This window comes from Silene latifolia, chromosome Y (assembly GCF_048544455.1).
Source record: "Silene latifolia isolate original U9 population chromosome Y, ASM4854445v1, whole genome shotgun sequence".
NCBI lineage: Eukaryota > Viridiplantae > Streptophyta > Magnoliopsida > Caryophyllales > Caryophyllaceae > Silene > Silene latifolia.
The window spans coordinates 417,035,393-417,048,107 of NC_133538.1; the positions used below are offsets into that span (position 1 = coordinate 417,035,393).

Here is a 12,715-nt window from a genome sequence, read left to right on the forward strand (position 1 = left end):
ATTTTCTGCCTTTATTGCTCTTTCCTTGCCTCTCTTCCTTTTACACCTTTAGTTTAGAAAACCAATTACAAAACCCCCCCATTTGTGACCAAATAGACGGACCTTCACAGATATCTTGCCTCTCTGAGGAGATCGACCTGACTTCCCTAGCTATATAGTTAGTTTAGTTAGTTATTTTTGATAGGTATATGACAGCCCTGTCAAATTTTGGCGCCGTTGCCGAGGAGGCAATTGCCCTATCTGTCTTTGTTTCGTTTACTTTATCCATCTCAGGGAATTTTTATTCCTTGAGGCAGTTCTTATTCATTTTCTTTCAGTGTTGTGTATGACCAGGTAAGAGAGGTTGGAGTTAGTTCCAGCTGATTCTGAACCAGGGAGACTGTTCAGGCATAGACTCCGTCTGCAAAGAGAATCACGAAAGGAAGCCTTGAGTACTTTCGAACCTAAACTTCAGCATTTCCTATTTACAGAGAATCCATCTTTTGAAGAAGACATTTTCAGTTCTGCAAACCAACCAGTAAAGATGCCGAATATTGCTAGTCATTCGGAGTCTAAAGCATCATCTATTCCTAAAGGTTTCAATCTCCAGAATGAGGATGGGAATACATTTGACATCCGTCCGTCTTATATCAATCTGGTGGAGAGAAATCTCTTTAGAGGTGTGGCAGGTGAAGACCCGAGGAAGCATATGGAGGTCTTTACGGACTACTAGTCTACTATCCCCGCCACAAAGGGGGTAACACAAGACAAGATTAAGAAGGTTTTGTTTCCTTTTTCTTTGACTGACTCAGCTAGTGATTTGGACCGTACGACCGCGGGTCACAGACTGGGAGACCCTTGCTCTTGCTTTTTATAAGAGATATTTCCCTCCACAGCGCACTAATCAGCTGAGGGCCAAGATTACCAGTTTCAAATAGGCACCGGATGAAACTTTCTATGAAGCTTGGTGCCGTTTCAAGAGGTTGGCGAGGTCTCTTCCTCACCATGGTTTTGGTCCGTGGTTCTTGTCCAATCAGTTCTACAATGGGCTATACGATGATCATAGAGCCATACTTGATGCATCATCCAACGTAAGATTCCAAAAGAATACTAACGATGATAATGGATGGGCTCTTATTGAAGAAATGGCGACCCACTGTGCTGAGTATGGAAACCCGAGGGATGGTATTAGAACAGTTCATGCAGTCGATAAGCAAGTTGTGGCTCAGCTGGAAGCCATAAATGCTAGATTTGATAAGTTGGAGTTGCATTCTGCTGGGGAGCCTCAGACGGTCCATTTGCTTACTAGAGGGGAGACTGTCACTGTGAACCCCCGCAATAACGCGGAAATATAACTTATAAATTCAAGCGGAAATTTGAAAAATTTTGAAACTTTTAAAGTTTAAAGCGCGGGTTCATTAAAATCCAAAACACAAATAAAGAATGCGAAAATAAAGATTAAATTATACAAACGTGATAGTCAAGGTGAGGGTAATATATCCCTCGAATGACAATACAATAAAAGGTAGGTCTAAACAATCCTAATAAACCAACTACTAGGCCGAAGTGCTCGCTAGCTCACACATGTCTTCACCCCATGAATGCATCACTAATACCTGTCATTCATGTAAACATGAACGCCACAGTCAGTGGGGAGTAACTCAAGGTTCTCCCAGCCACAAAATGTCGAAACGAACATAAACAAGAACTAAAACAGGTAAGTCATGTAAGATTCTTACAGAAATATGGATATCAAGTTTATGTTTAAACATGGTGATCAAATGAGATGGAACAAGATAGATCAACATTAGCATGATAACGATTAAACTATTCATGTGAGACAATTAAATAATAAGAAAGTTAAGATAACAAACACGGCCACTTAGCCACGAGCACGTATTTCAAGGAGATATGACCAAAGTAACCATCCAAATAATGCAAGACATTTATCACTCTTAGACTATAATTTCCCCGGGTAGGACTACGATAATAATACGGTCCTAGTCTAAATCTGCAGATTCTCGGGTGTACATCCCGATTCGACGTGCGCCAGCACAGCACGCACCCAAGACTCGACTATTAAGGAGACCGAGTACCCGATCGCTGAACAAAGACGAAAATGGCGGAAAGACTAAGATAAGACTCACTTGCCGAACAAAGACAGTGGCCAAAAGCCGTACTTGCCGAATAAAGACAAGTAGACCAAAACCGTACTTGCCAGAACAGCACAAGTAGGTCAAACCCGTGCTTGCCAGAACAGCACAAGCAGGGCAAAAATGTATGTCAAGCATATACGATGGTAATATGGCATTTCTACAGGAATACGACTCTTATAAGTACAAAAGGACGGGATTATTAATGTCACACTCATACTCCTGGCTTGCATCTCACCATTAGTACGGATGGGAACATCAGTCCCAACGATCATATCGCAACTAGAGGGCTTATAGCTCACCCCTAGTATCCGATAGGACCAAGACTCTCACAACAGAACAATACCCGGCATTAACAAGAATATGATTCTTCACAATTAACTATTTAATAATAGTAACTCATACTTGTCTTATATTGTTAGATATTCCCTTTTATAATTTATCATGTCAGTTAAATAAAATATAATGAGTGACAATGAGTAATTTACGTTATATAAAATTACGGGATAAAAATGTGACCCACTTAAGTGGCTCATTTATGAGCCCAACAAATAAGCTATAAGAGGCCCAATAATTTAGTCCATTTAAGTCCAACATGTAAAACACCGTTAGTCCATCCTATAGAGCATAATAGACCCGTCACGTAGAACATAACAAATCACGTATAGAACATAACAAGCCCAACTATTAAGTCAGGTAAAGCCCAACAATTTAATCATGTGAGAGAAATGTATATAATGAACGATATTTAGCGAATTAAGTTATATAAAATACGAGACGGAAATTAAACCATTCGAATAAACCAATAAACGAATCAAATAAGGTCCGACCATTAAATCGAGGAAATTCCAACAAAAGTCGTAGGAGATCCAAGAAGTGAAGCATATTAAGCCCAATGATTAGAACAAGCAAAGCCCAATGAATGGTGAGTGTTCAACCCAACAAATAAGACAACTTGTAACCATCCACAAGGAAGAAAAGAATAAACACAAGGGAGTAAGGAAAGGGGTGTGGTAATACGCCCATACACACGACAAGACCAACAGCCAGCCGTGACCAAACCACCCACCCACGGCCAGCCATCAGCTCGCCAACAAAACCAGCCTGACCACTACTCCGCGGCTGCCCAAACCACCTGTGAACATGCCATCAACACGGTACCCGACACAGACTATAGGAAACCATCTAACACGAGATTACCAAATATAAAGAAGACCGTCACCAACACGACTCAGAACAGTCCCGTTATGGGTTCTCATAAACCCGTCACAGCCAATCATTTGGAAACGGAAATTTATACGAAAAGGTTATCGTCAATACGACCCTATTCAACCCAAGTTACGCACCCTACCATAACCACCATTCACACCCGTCCCAAAACAGGGGTGACGTGCTAATTTTCGCAGCATAAACCCGGTCCTAGGAGTCCGTTCCAGACCCGACTCAAGACTGCCCACAACCACCCTTTCGACCATCCCAAAGCCGAGCATAAAAACCGAGTATAAACAGTCCCATACGGGCACCAAATCAGTTTCACTTTCAGTACAAAGCCGTCTTTCACAGCTCCAAAAAAAGACGATATTCATCAGTCCACTTCAACCCATTTATAGACGACATTTAAGGCGAGGTTAAGGCATAAATTAAACACCAACAAGAGGCAAAATTTATCATACAAATGAGAAAGACAGTAAAGGACCAAACTTTATCAAGTAAGCACATGTAAAACGATACAAAAGACGGGAATTCGACATTTGTCGAGTAACCTATCACCGTTACCTGTTTTTTGATCTCTTAAACGTCCAAGAACCGTCCAAGGATGACCCCAAACCCCGAATGGAAGAAGTCAGCTCAGAAATCGCATCCCGGAAAGACGACTCGCAAGAAACAGGACGAAAGTTTGGTTCTTTATTGCATAGAAAGAAGGAGGACGAGATGGGGAAGCTATTGGTGCAAAATTCATGGAATTTGGTTGAGGAATGAAGGAGGGATCTATGGTTGAAGGTGGTAAAAATGGCGGTACGGAGTTGAGTTTGTTGTTGCTGTCGTTGTTTTACGCAGGGGGAAAAGGAAGAAGGAAGGAAAAAGCGAGTTCTGCAGGGTGTGGGGTTGTAGCATCAGGACAACAACAATAATATAGGAGTATAATAATAATAATAATAATAATAATAATAATAATAATAATAATAATAATAATAATAATAATAATAATAATAATAATAATAATAATAATAATAATAATAATAATAATAATAATAATAATAATAATAATAATAATAATAATAATAAGGGAGATATTTTACAAGTAGAGTGTAGGATGTTAGGTGGGTGTGATGTGTTGTCGAATTCTGGTTGGTCCGGATTCAAGCATGTACAAAGTGAAATGTGACGGTCTATAGCTAGACGAAAAAGTGTTTCGAGTTTATTTTAACTTGAGACGGAAACTAATATTATTACAGTCACTATTATTATCCGACCAAAAATACGTATATATATTATTATTATATAAATTATGTCCCAAAATTATAATTTGTATAATACGTACTTTAAAATATTCTTTTCATTAAAATCGTGCTTGAAATGAATTAATTAAATTAAATAATTTTAAAAATATAAAATAAGGTAATTTCGCGGCTATATAAATTTTAAATGTCAAAATGTAAATAAAACTACTCGATCAAGTGAATTTGCTGAAGAATCTGCTCGATCGAATGAGATTTTTGGTCGATCGAGTAATGCTGATAAAGAACAACTCGATCGAGAGCCTGCTAGTGCTCGATCGAGTGAAAAATAACCTGAAAGACCACTTTTGAGAGGAAAGAAGTCTCGATCGAAGGATTTAGAGCTTGATCCGGCTGATACATTGGAAGAGAGGAACAAAGGGCTCGAGATACCCATCACGGTGCCCTTCCCGAGGCGTTTGCAGAGTACTAAGGCTAATCAACAATTCGACAAATTTATCGAACTCCTGAAAAGCTTGCAAGTCACTGTGCCATTCGCCGAATTGCTGACACTGGTACCCTCTTACCTTAAATTTATGAAAGAAATTTTATCGCGTAAGAGGCACATTAATGATCATGAGACAATAGCTTTGACCGAGGAAGGGACGACCCTAGTTCATAATAAGTTACCTCCCAAACAATCAGACCCGGGTAGTTTTTCGATTCCGTGTCATATTGGTACCTACTTAATTGATAACGCGTTATGCGATCTTGGCGCTAGCGTGAGTGTCTTACCGCTGTCTCTGGCTAAGAGACTTGGTTTGACCAAGTTTAATTGCACAAATATGAATATTCAGATGGCTGACCATAGTATATCACGGCCACTAGGTGTCATAGAAGACATACATGTTAAGATCGCGAGGTTCTTTATTCCCGTTGACTTCGTTGTACTTGACATCCCCGAAGAATCCCATACCCCTATTATTTTAGGGAGACCATTTTTATTTACTGCCCGTGCAGTTATAGACGTCGGGGGCAAGACATTGACTTTCCAGGTTGGGGATGAGGAATTGATATTCCATCAGTCTAAGTTCCGAAGGGCTCCCATGCAAGCTCAGCCTTGCAATCCCCTCTCTTCTACTGACCCTTCTATTGACACTCCAAATGAAGATTTGTAATATTGTGCTGCTATCGTGACCCCTCCGCCTCAAGTTGAGAGCAAAAAGGAGGAAAGTTCGTCTATTTTACTTGCTGCAGGTACAGATGAAGATAATGCAAGAGCTGTCAATAAGTATTGTGCATTTAATGTCAGTTAAAGTGGGAGCGATGATGTTAAAGATGGTTAGAAAGGAGTAAGGACGAGAAAAGTTCGCGCGTATATGGACGTCAACTATTCTCCTCCTAACGATTCAAGTTCAAGCTCGTGGAAATTGAAGAGGACGATTAATGTTGCTGAGATGACGTCCTCTAGTCAGGAGCCCTCCAAGGGGCTACTGAATTGCTTTGAGAAGTGAGCGGGGAAATGGCCCGTGTACCAATTTGTAAAAATAATTTTTAATTTCCGTCGGATTTGTTTATTGCTTTTAATTAGGACAATTAGAATTTAGACATTTTTCGCATAGATTAGAAGACTATAGACTGTTACTATTCGTATTTGGTATTTTGGGATATTTTTACGAGTGTTTCTATGCAGGTTTGGGGAATTATACGCAAATTCAAGAGCTTACACGAGGAAAAGAGCTCAATCGAGTACTTTTCGTACTCGATCGAGTGGAATTTGTTCGATCGAATGGTTTCCTGTTGATCGATCGACAAAAGCTGAAAAGGGGAGTTCTCGATCGAGTAACTTTTTACTCGATCGAGTAGATGAATACAAGAAGTTCTCGATCGAGCAGTTCTAAACCACTCGATCGAGTGAAATTGGAAATTACACGCAGGGAGTCTCTTTAACTCCCTCCTTTGTTTTTTTATTTCATTTCTTCTTCATTATATCGTCTCCCTTAACCTTATTTGCGATAAAAAACCCCCAAAATCCTCCATTTTTCGTGCCCATTTACCAAATCTACCACCTACATTTTGTTTATTGCAAATAAATCGTCATTTGCCCTCTGTTTTCCCTTTGATTTACGCTACTCTACACGGTTAATTGAGGATTTTCGGGTTTCGCGGTTTTTCGATAAAAAATTGCCATTGTTGCTTGTTGATTGTCGATTAATTTCTATTTGTAGGTTGTTTATCATCAAGTAAGTAATTCCTCCACTTCTTTACATTTTAATTTCATTAATTTTGCCTTTTATGAAGTGAATTAGGAATTAGGGTTCGGTATTTACCTTGGGTCGAATTTATCGACTATTATTGTGTTCATATGCTTGATTTACCCTACTTGATGATTAATTCCCTCGCCTCATTGATTTTTACATGATTAATTCGAAATTTTATGGGAAATTTGCGATTAGGGCTAATTTCAGTCGAAATTTTCGACTGTAAACTGGTTTTTCTTTGCTGCTTCCATTTGCCTCATTTGCCTTAATTGTTGCTTAAATGGCTGCTTCTGTCATCTGCTACCCCGCCCCTATCGCTGTTTACCTACTATCATTTGAATTTTTTTGAGGAAAAGCTGGGAATTTTTGGGCTGCTAGTCGAATTTTTCGACTTTCTTTAGGAATTTTCACACTGTTTTCATGTTGTTTTCTTATTAAATTCCCCTATCCTATTTGTTTAGGATGGATTCTAGCTCTGTGCCTTCTACTAGCTCGACTTCTAGTCCGTCCTTGTCTGAGACGGTGGTCCCTGCTGTCACCACCGCCTCCACTTCTGTTAGAACCGAAGCTCCTATGTTCTTAGTCTCTGCTGCTGGTACTGTTTTTACGCCTGCTATCACTGCTGCTAGCCCTGTTTCAGCTACCACCTCAGTCACAACCACTACTACTGCTAGCACTGCTGCTAGCCTTTATTCCTCAGTGGCGGTCACAGCTGCAGCCATAGCCTCTACTTCAGCCACGGTGAGCACACCTGTGGCGGACTCACCCGCAGTCGCAGCTGCTTTACGGGCGGCTCTAGTTCCTCGTACCGTCAGTGGACGGTCTTCTACTTCAGGTTCTAGAGGCCGGGGTCGCGGTCGTGGTCGTACTACACCCGCTGGTGGCTGTTTTACGATCCGAGTGGATGACACTCTTGACTCCCACCCTGCGTTCCCCCAGGTAACTTTTATTAACGGTGTTCATCGTAAGAGGTTTTATGACTTAGTTAACTGTGACTTTCTCCCTATGCGCTTTCTTTTCCGTACGTCACTTTAGAGGCTGGGCTTGTACGACCTAGTTTGTGAGCTTTTACGGGGCACGGGGATGGCCGGACTCATCACTATGAGTGGCCAGACTTTCAGGGAGCTGAGCCTTGAGTTCTTCAGCTTCTTTACCTTCTCCTCAGGGGCACACGACGCTGTCCCCACTAGTCTTTCTGTGTCCTTCTGGTTGTATAACCGGACCTTTTCTATGACACTTGAGGAGTTTGGTACCCGACTCGGCCTTTCCTTTACGGGCGCCACTGTTGCCCCTAGGAAGGTCATTAGTCTAATTTGGCGGGCTTTGGCACAGACTCCTTTGCACGAGCGAAAGCTAGCTCAGGTCCACCTACCCCCCGCCCGTTAGTTTCTTAGATTGATGGGGAGCACTATTTTTGGCCGAAAGGATCCAAACAACATCAACAACAACGAGCTTTCTATCTTAGGTGGTTACCTGAACATCGACGGCGAGGGTCCCTTTACCCTTAACATTGCTTATTTGACCGCCAAGTACTTCTAGGCTCAGGGAGAGAAGCTCATGGGCAATATTGTCTGCGGTGGCATAGCCACCTTTCTTGCCCGTTCTCTCCTCACCGTCTTGCCTCGTGACTTACCTTACATAGACGGTGATAGGTATGTGCGCCTAGCTGCCATGCACTCTCAGACTGGGCTGACCACAGACTACTGGACATGGAAGATAGATGGTTCCTTGTCCGTGGACCTTCGTTGTGACACCCTGCCTCGTCTAGCCCATTTGCCCACTGTTGCACGGGGCGCCCGACCACCACCTCTACCCGAGTACCACCTCCAGGTCCATCCACCTACTACCTTACCCGCCGCTAAGAAGCGGCGTAGACTTGAGACTGGAGAGGGATCCGCACCTTCCACGGGTGGCTAGACTTCCACGGCCACACCTACCCCGATCCCTACTCCTAGTCCTACTCCCGCGCCTGCTTACCAGACACAGACACAGCCGGTCCTACCGGCTAATTTTGTACCTCCTCCACCCTTTGAGGCGTCCTCGGTTATGGAACAAGGGCGCCATGACGGTTTGTTAGTTGAGATTGTAGAGAGACAGGCTCGTATGGAGCGGGACATAGCTTTGACTTTGTTCCCTCTATACGAGTATCACATGAGGCGACACCGTCCAATCCCAGAGGGTTGGCCACACCCTTCCTTTTACCGGTACCCAGCTGAGGGGTACCCGGAGTCTGCTAGTGAGGAGGAGGAGGACGAGGACCCGGCGGCGGAAGCGGAGAGAGCTCGAGCTGAACAGAGGAGGAGGAGAGAGAAGGAGGTGGATCCGGACTAAACGGTGGAGGACGTGCGTGACGACGAGCCTGACGAGTAGCTGCTGGTCTACTCACTTCCTCAGTTTTCTGGCTGGTTTGGGGATGTTCATGTTTTGTATGTTTATTCTCGCTCTTTTATTTATTTTGTCTACTTTTTATTTTATTGTTTTTCATTCTTTATTGGTTGTATATTCCCGCTCCCCTGTATATATCTGTTGGTGTATGCTGGAAGACAACGAGGGCGTTGTCCGTTTTGGTTTGGGGAGGGTATTGCATCCTTTTGAGTCTGCATTTGCATTTGTTTTGCATTCATGTTTCTATTTTTCAGCTTACATTCGTATTTATTTCATTAAAATTCAAAAAACAAAAAAGCCAAAAAAATTAGAAAAATTTCAAAAAAAAAGAATTGAAATTTGAATAAAAAAGGAAAAACGTGAATAAAGAAAAAAAAAAAAGAAAAAAAATTAAAAAAGAAAATCACGTTGTACAGTGAAAAAATAAACCAGAAGAATGAAGATAAAAAATATTTAGGCTGGTTTGATTTTGAGTCCATCTGTATTCGTTTCTTTCTTGTGACGGTCTCACTCCCCCGTTCTTATTCCATATTTTTGAGGAGATGGTGTATGTGATTAGTGAGGTTGTGTGCCAAATGATGGGCACTTGTACTTTATTTTTCAGTTAGTTGAGATTCAGACGGTCTTATATGGTCCTGTTTAGGAATTAGCTTGGCGCTTTTACCTCCACATTACTGATACGTCTGTCGTATACCTATCAAAAATAAACTAACTAAACTAACTATATAGCTAGGGAAGTCAGGTCGATCTCCTCAGGGAGGCAAGATATCTGTAGAAGTCCGTCTATTTGGTCACAAATGGGGGGTTGTTTAAATTGGTTTTTTAAACTAGAAGGTTTAAAGGGAAGATAAGTAAAGACAAGAGCAATAAAGGCAGGAAAATAGATTTAAACTATCAAATAGAGAAATGTCATGTCAGGATTGCGGTTCACTACGGTAGTCCAGTGACTCAACTGTAAAAAACTTAGACAAATTAATGCGAGACGGATATGGAAAGGTCCTTCCGTTCCACTTTCTACCCTAAACTTCAACTAACTTAACTTCCGTCGTCGTCAGGGTAGTCTACTGTTCATAGCAGGCCTATTTAGTCCAATCTTCCGATCCATGATTAATTTTAGCCAGATTAAAGGGATGACTCAGAGGCGTGCACTCAACTAAGTCGGTAAAAATACAGTTAAATTGCAATGGTGACAGAGTCTCACAATTAACTCATCTAAACTATTTACTACATCGTCACATTTCTACCGTAGATCCCCTAATCCCAACATGAATTAGACTTAGCTACTCATATCGCTATTAATATTATCAAAACTAACAACAAACAATGAACTAACAATAAACATAATGAAATAAATAATAAAGTGCATAAAAGAGAATTAGGGCAGAAAATAAATGATGCGAAACAAGTAATTTAAGCAATCGAAATAGAGATTATTATTAAGAAGGGAGAAGAAGATTACAATCGTGCGAATCCAGCGTAAAGAACATACAAATCCAAGGGAAACAATCCCGAAAATAAGGTTACAGTGAAGAGGAAAAGTAACGCAGTCTTGTCGTGAAGAATAGATAAAAGCTAAGTAAAGAATAGGTCCTAATGACCTAGCTAAAGCGTGCTTAAATAGGAAAATAACTAAGTTTATCAACTTAAAACAACTCACGGGCTAATTAAAGCCCACGCCAACAGAAACCACTCGATCGAGTAGAATAAATCCACTCGATCGAGCAAAACACCAGAAAATCTACTCGATCGAGTAACTCTCTTTTCAGCACTTCTGGATCGAGTAATTAACTACTCGATCGATCAACTGAGGCCATAAAAACTGCTCGATCGAGTAATAAAACCACTCGATCGAGTCTTCTTCTCTCAAATCAGCCCACTCTCATCACCAACTGCCTCGTAAACCGTGCCTTCACGCATTCCAATGCAGTATCTCATTCTGGAAAATCCCATCTCCTCAAAATGCATGCAAAAAGGACGAAAAATGGTACATTTCTACTATTTTCACGTTCATTTCTACAAAACGGACAAAACGAACCAAAGTAGCCAATTCGGGGCATAATACTATATAAACAGTACAAAAATGCATAGAAATACGTGCTAAAATAGGCTAAAAAGACTATACAATATGCACGTATCAAATCTCCCCAAACCGAACCTTTACTCGTCCTCGAGTAAACTAAAATGCATCTAATGGAACGGAAATGAAAACTCAGAGGTATCTTAACTTGTCTACTTGAACCAATTTAATGTAACAAAAACTAACAGTTATAGCTAAGCAGTCAATAGGCAAACGAGTTATAAGTTGTTCAGAAATATAGCCAACCTATCGACCTTGCAAGACCAACAAAATCGGACTCTCTCGTGGTCACTCTTCTCTCATGAAGCAAAGGGTGAATGTTATATGTAAAAGAGAGAAGGAAAGACAGTCACTCACCTAACTGCGACCTACATAGCATGCATGCAACAAAAATGAAAGACAATTCAAGTACTAATGTACACACTCCAACGAATAATGTCCGTCACAGCCGAGGGCTTACAAATAATATGGGAATAGTGAGGTTCAGGTGAGAAAAGACAAAACAAGTTATGGTAATGTGAAGGTAAAAGCGTCATGCTAGTTCCTAACAGGACCATAATAAACCATCCGAATCTCAATTGACTAAAAAATAGAATACAGGTGCCCTTCATTTGGCAAACGGCTCATTAAACTCATACACAATCTCCATACAAATAAATACGGGCCAAACTGCAGACGGAAAACGTACCACAAAAGACATACTAAACTAGCTTGACTAGGCAGGCTCAATTTGGGATGTAGCTAATGGGTCAAAAAGGCAAGTTTTGGCTTATGTGGAGCTAAATGGGTGAAAAATATAAGGAAAGGGGGAAAATTTGCAAGCACCTCCCTGCATGTGACACCAGCCACAAACCCGAATGTGTGCATTTGACAAGAAATTGAATGTCATAAAAGTGCAAAAATGATGAACATGCTATGCAAGGAGTACTACTCTCAATTTCTAATGAACCGGTCATGAATGTCACCAGTTATGGGCTCTAAAACTCAAAATTTATGGAGTAGTTTGCCAATTTATTAGGTAAAGTCTAAACAGTCAGCTATATTTGAACAGAAACTCGTAGACTATGCGTATGACAAAGCTAATAACTATCAACAGAAGTGAAAGGCTCAAGTAAAATGACAAGTTATAGTGCAGTTTCATCACGAAAATCTACCGTTCCGACTCAACCTATATGCAAAAATAAACGTGAATATTTTTGAATTTTTGAAATTTTCTAATTTTTTTTGATTTTTGAATTTTTTAATGAAATAAAAAAAAAGATGCAAGCTGAAATAAAAAAACGTGAATGCAAAACAAATGCAAATGCAGACTCAAAAGGATGCAATACCCTCCCCAAACCAAAACGGACAACGCCCTCGTTGTCCTCCAGCATACACCAGCAGATATATATAGGGGAACGGGAATATACAACCAATAAAGAA

General features: G+C 40.8%; 1 non-coding gene across 1 annotated transcript; it reads right to left on the reverse strand.

Moving 5' to 3' along the window:
• Positions 1 to 885: 885 nt before the first annotated feature.
• LOC141636427 (small nucleolar RNA R71) lies at positions 886 to 991 on the reverse strand. The gene has a single exon (XR_012541039.1). It is a non-coding gene; the product is annotated as a small nucleolar RNA R71 (small nucleolar RNA).
• Positions 992 to 12,715: the final 11,724 nt, after the last annotated feature.